This window comes from Octopus sinensis, linkage group LG29 (genome assembly GCF_006345805.1).
Source record: "Octopus sinensis linkage group LG29, ASM634580v1, whole genome shotgun sequence".
In the NCBI taxonomy this organism is placed as follows: Eukaryota; Metazoa; Mollusca; class Cephalopoda; order Octopoda; family Octopodidae; genus Octopus; species Octopus sinensis.
This window is the reverse complement of record NC_043025.1, coordinates 5888951-5894950: the sequence shown is the minus strand read 5'-3', so window position 1 is coordinate 5894950 and position 6000 is coordinate 5888951.

Here is a 6000-nt window from a genome sequence, read left to right as displayed (position 1 = left end):
AAGGGGTAGAAATTTACTGTAAGAGGAAGCAAGTTAAATAAAATTTGAGACCCTTCAAATTAGACACAGCTGGTGAAAGAAGAGAATTAGACCAGAACCGCCCGTTATAATATAAATTAGAAGTACTTGAAATTAATACGAAGCGAAAACTACTTCAAAGTAATGAATTTGGGCTAGAAAAATAAGTATGAGGGGAAATTGATTAATATAATAAGGAAACCCGAAGAAAACAAATGCTGAACTTTGGGTGTCGTTTCTCTATGATACAAGGAAATGATAAAACACAAACTGGAAATTAATTATGGTGATTAAAAAAAATAGAGAGACGCAGGAATGGAATAGCATGAAATGTTGGAAAAAAAGAGGAGAAAAAAGCGGATGAAAACCATACCGGATTTCTGAAATATCGTCATTATTATCGTCACAGACATCGCTTTTTAATGTTTGTTATTCAATGCTTGCATAGGTCAGACAGGTTGTCTGAGTCCGGATGCCCTTCCTGTCATCAACCCTCACCTGTTTCCATGCAAGGTAATATTTCCTCCCTCAGCAGACATTCTTTCACAGAAGACTGGAATTGAATGACGCCACTTGTATGATGGTGGGGGATGTTTTAGCTACTGAAATGCAAAATCAAAACAAGGAAGGAAAAACAAACACACACACACATACTCTTTTACTCTTTTCTTTTAGTTGTTTCAGTCATTTGACTGCGGCCATGCTGGAGCACCGCCTTTTAGTCGAGCAAATCGACCCCGGGACTTATTCTTTGTAAACCCAGTACTTATTCTATCGGTCTCTTTTGCCGAACCACTAAGTTACAGGGACTAGACACTGTATAACTCTTTTAATTGCTTCAGTCATTTCACTGCGGCCATGCTGGAGCACCGCCTTTTAGTCGAGCAAATCGACCCCGGGACTTATTCTTTGTAAACCCAGTACTTATTCTATCGGTCTCTTTTGCCGAACCACTAAGTTACAGGGACTAGACACTGTATAACTCTTTTAATTGCTTCAGTCATTTCACTGCGGCCATGCTGGAGCACCGCCTTTAGTCGAGCAAATCGACCCCGGGACTTATTCTTTTGTAAGCCCAGTACTTATTCTATCGGTCTCTTTTGCCGAACCGCTAAGTTACGGGGACCTAAACATACCAGCATCGGTTGTCAAGCAATGCTAGGGGGACAAACACAGACACAAAACATATACACACAACATACATATATATACATATATACGACAGGCTTCTTTCAGTTTCCGTCTACCAAATCCACTCACAAGGCATTGGTCAGCCCGGGGCTATAGCAGAAGGCACTTGCCCAAGATGCCAATATATCTTTCTTTTATCTTTTGCTTGATTCAGTCATTGTGTTGTGGCCAAGCTGGGGCACAGCCTTGAAAATTTCAGTCAAACGTGTCAACTCCAGTCCTAATTCTCTTTTACTAAACCACTAAGTTACTGGAATATAAACATGCCAACAGTATTTGTGAAGTAGTGGTGAGGGACAAACAGAGAGATAAACACACACACACGTAGGATACATACATATATATATATATATATATATATATATAGGCGCAGGAGTGGCTGTGTGGTAAGTAGCTTGCTAACCAACCACATGGTTCCGGGTTCAGTCCCACTGCGTGGCACCTTGGGCAAGTGTCTTCTGCTATAGCCTCAGGCCGACCAAAATCTTGTGACTGGATTTGGTAGACGGAAACTGAAAGAAGCCCGTCGGATATATGTATATATATATATGTGTATGTATGTGTATATGTTTGTGTGTCTGCGTTTGTCCCCCTAGCATTGCTTGACAACCGATGCTGGTGTGTTTAAGTCCCCGTCACTTAGCGGTTCGGCAAAAAGAGATCGATAGAATAAGTACTGGGCTTACAAAAAGAATAAGTCCCGGGGTCGAGTTGCTCGACTAAAGGCGGTGCTCCAGCATGGCCGCAGTCAAATGACTGAAACAAGTAAAAGAGTAAAAGAGAGTATATATATATATATATATATTGAAATATTACTTTATAAAAATAGGGTTCAGTAAAATAATTTACTTTACCACCCACTGAACTTTTTAGAAGCAGCACCCAAAAACTTAGCTATTTCTTCTACTGTAAGAAAAATCTCCCAGACAATGCATACTCAGAAACAACTCACACAGGTATAAGGGAAAAATAACGAAAATTCACATCTATATAAGATCACCTGAGAACAAGCCTGTTTCTGGATTAGTTAACTATAAAGACCAACACTTCCTTCATCAGCTCAAAGATTTCTTCTGATTTGGATTTGAAAGTACTAAAAATCAAACATACCGTAAATGGTCATTTTACATACTGAACACTACTTGGTAAAATTAATTAATAATTAATAAATTTTACCCTTTATTATTGACAATATATATATATATATATAGAGAGAGAGAGAGAGAGAGAACAATAAGAGAATGGAGGAGATCAATAGGTGGTATTCATCAACTTTTAGACATTATAGGCGCGGGAGTGGCTGTATGGTTAGTAGCTTGCTAACCAACCTCATGGTTCCGGGTTCAGTCCCACTGCGTGGCATTTGGGCAAGTGACTTCTACTATAGCCCCGGGTCGACCAATGCCTTGTGAGTGGATTTGGTAGACGGAAACTGAAAGAAGCCTGTTGTATATATGTATACATATATATGTGTATATATGTATATATGTGTATATATATGTATACATATATACTTCCCTTATATAATAGCAAAAAAATGCATTAAAAATGGGAAAAAACGATGGTAAATTTTTTTTTAAATCGTAGACTCATCTTAGACGCGCGCTAATACCCAGAAGGGCTCGATATGAATCACGACTATAAGATACCCAGTTTTGGTTACACTGCACAGCAAAATGTGGGAGTAGTTAGCAATCTAAATCGTAGGAGACAGACACACAACTTCACTTTTATATATAAAGATATACATAAATATACATAAATACATAAACCTACACTTAAATGTACATTCCTGGGCTAAGGAATTGAACCCCTGAACTTAAGATCATGGCTGAGCAGACTGCAGCAACAGGAAGTGAAATGTCTTCCTCAAGGACCAAACACACTGCCTAGCCCAGAGACTGAACCCACAAACTGAAAATCGTAGCTGGATAGACTGTAGAAATGTGAAGTGAATGCCTTCCTAAAAAACACAACACACTGCCTGGCTCAAGAATTGAACCCACAAACTTAAGATCATAGCTGAGCAGACTGTAGCAATGTAAAGTGAATGCCTTCCTCAAAGACACTGCACACTGCCTGGCCCAGGAATTGAACCCACAAACTTGTGGTCATGAGAAGGTACTCATTTACAGTTGAGAAGACTGTAGCAGTGTGAAGTGTAATACCTTCTTTGAGGACAGAACTTATTGCCCAGTCCAGGAATTGAAATCACGGATCTTAGGGTTAGGGGTGGGGGGAAGGGTATCTTTTTTCTTCACAAATGTAAATAAACCCAATCTGTTTCTTAAACGAGGGACCATGTTCATACAGCACAGAATGTTTTTTACTTCAATAGACGTCAGTGATTGGTTGAAATTGCAGAAATTGCAGAAAAAAAACAACATATATCTTACAAACTATAGAATTTTCTCAATAAAGCCAAGAGAAAAAGATGTTTTATAAACACATTCTACCAGTGTCCGAAGTTTAAAAGTGTTTAGTTAACTAGAATTTGTGTGTCGTTCAGAATGAAAAGATCCACTATAGAATTTTCTCAATAAAGCCAAGAGAAAAAGATGTTTTATAAAAACAATCTACCAGTATACGAAGTTTAAGAGTGTTTTGTTAATTAGAAATTGTGTACCGTTCAAAAGGTAAAGATCCACTATAGAATTTTCTCAATAAAGCCAAGATAAAAAGATGTTTTATAAACACATTCTACCAGTGTACGCAGTTTTAAAGCGTTTAGTTAACTAGAAATTGTGTATCGTTCAGAATGAAAAGATCCACTATAGAATTTTCTCAATAAAGCCAAGAGAAAAAGATGTTTTATAAAAACAATCTACCAGTATACGAAGTTTAAAAGTGTTTAGTTAACTAGAAATTGTGTATCGTTCAGAATGAAAAGATCCACTATAGAATTTTCTCAATAAAGCCAAGAGAAAAAGATGTTTTATAAAAACAATCTACCAGTATACGAAGTTTAAAAGTGTTTAGTTAACTAGAAATTGTGTATCGTTCAGAATGAAAAGATCCACTATAGAATTTTCTCAATAAAGCCAAGAGAAAAAGATGTTTTATAAAAACAATCTACCAGTATACGAAGTTTAAAAGTGTTTAGTTAACTAGAAATTGTGTGCCGTTCAGAATGAAAAGATCCACTATAGAATTTTCTCAATAAAGCCAAGAGAAAAAGATGTTTTATAAAAACAATCTACCAGTATACGAAGTTTAAAAGTGTTTAGTTAACTAGAAATTGTGTGCCGTTCAAAATGAAAAGATCCACTATAGAATTTTCTCAATAAAGCCAAGAGAAAAAGATGTTTATAATACACATTCTACCAGTATACGAAGTTTAAAAGTGTTTAGTTACAAAGAAATTATTTTAAAAAACTGCCTGTCAAACAGAAGAGATCCGAAACCACCACCTAACAATTATGAGCCAAACAGCCCGACCACTAAGTCACACAATCTACTCCAGTACAGTTCACAGGATTCATTTACTAAAATATCAATGCGTGCAAAACACACCATGGTGGTCCTTTATTTGATAATTAAGATAACGTATGGTATCACAAGATATAATTTTCCTTCTCGTTTCCCCCAGCTCTTTAACAGCCTCCTTCCTACTGTTGGATCATTCAACTCCCACCCTTATTCTACCCCTTCTGCCTGCTCTTCATTACATCATTATCTCTCTGTAATTAGTTACCCCCCTCGTACACCCAGGGTGTAAACACAAAATGGCCTCGACTGTTTCTCTGGAAATTCTGTCCTAAGCAAAACAAACATTGCTTATGTTAAGTGATCTGATTTGCATCACTTGTTATTGCGTGTGTGTGTGTGTGTGTGTGTGTGTGTGTGTGTGTGTGTGTGTGTGTTTGTGTGTGTGTGTTTGTGTGTGTGTGTGTGTGTGTGTGTGTGTGTGTGTGTATCCGTATCTGTATGTATCTATATATGTACATGTATGTGTATGTATAGATATACATAGATGTATATACATAATTACGTACACATCTATGCATGTATATATGTTTATACATGTTTGTGTATATGTATTACATCATTAGCATTGGTTTGTATGAATATGTTTACACACACATATGCATATATCCATTATACTATATATATATATATATATATATATTGCATATATATTATTTATATATTATATATATATTTATATATATTATATATATATATATTAATATATATATATATATATAGATATATATAATATAAATATGCATATATATATATATAATATATATATAAATATGCATATATATATACATACATATATATATATATTATTATTTATATATATTATATATATATATATTATATATATATAATGGTAGTATTGCATTCATACAATCAACCGTTTTATGTTCAACAAGGAACCATTATGGCATATTCTTCAGAACATGAAACGCAATACTCATTAGTTAAAATATGAGCCACTAACGTAACCATCTTGTATAGATTTTCACAAAATTTCAGAATTATAGCTACAGAATTTTACTGAATATTAAAATACATGCCCAAAATACACAAACACACATGCACCTACATGCAGACACAGGTAAAGCACACTTGAAATAAAAGCTATGAAAGTCACCGGATCCAGTTGATTGTGAAATCGTTTTTAATTTGGGTGATGATTATTTTTATTAGTTTTAAGATTATTCCCTTGATCCTTTGCTGCATACTACACAATGGAGTTAGAATGCGTTGGTAACATTATTTTTGTGCAAAAAAACGAAGCTGTGAAGGTTAAGTAAGTTTTTCTCGTATTTTTAAAATAGC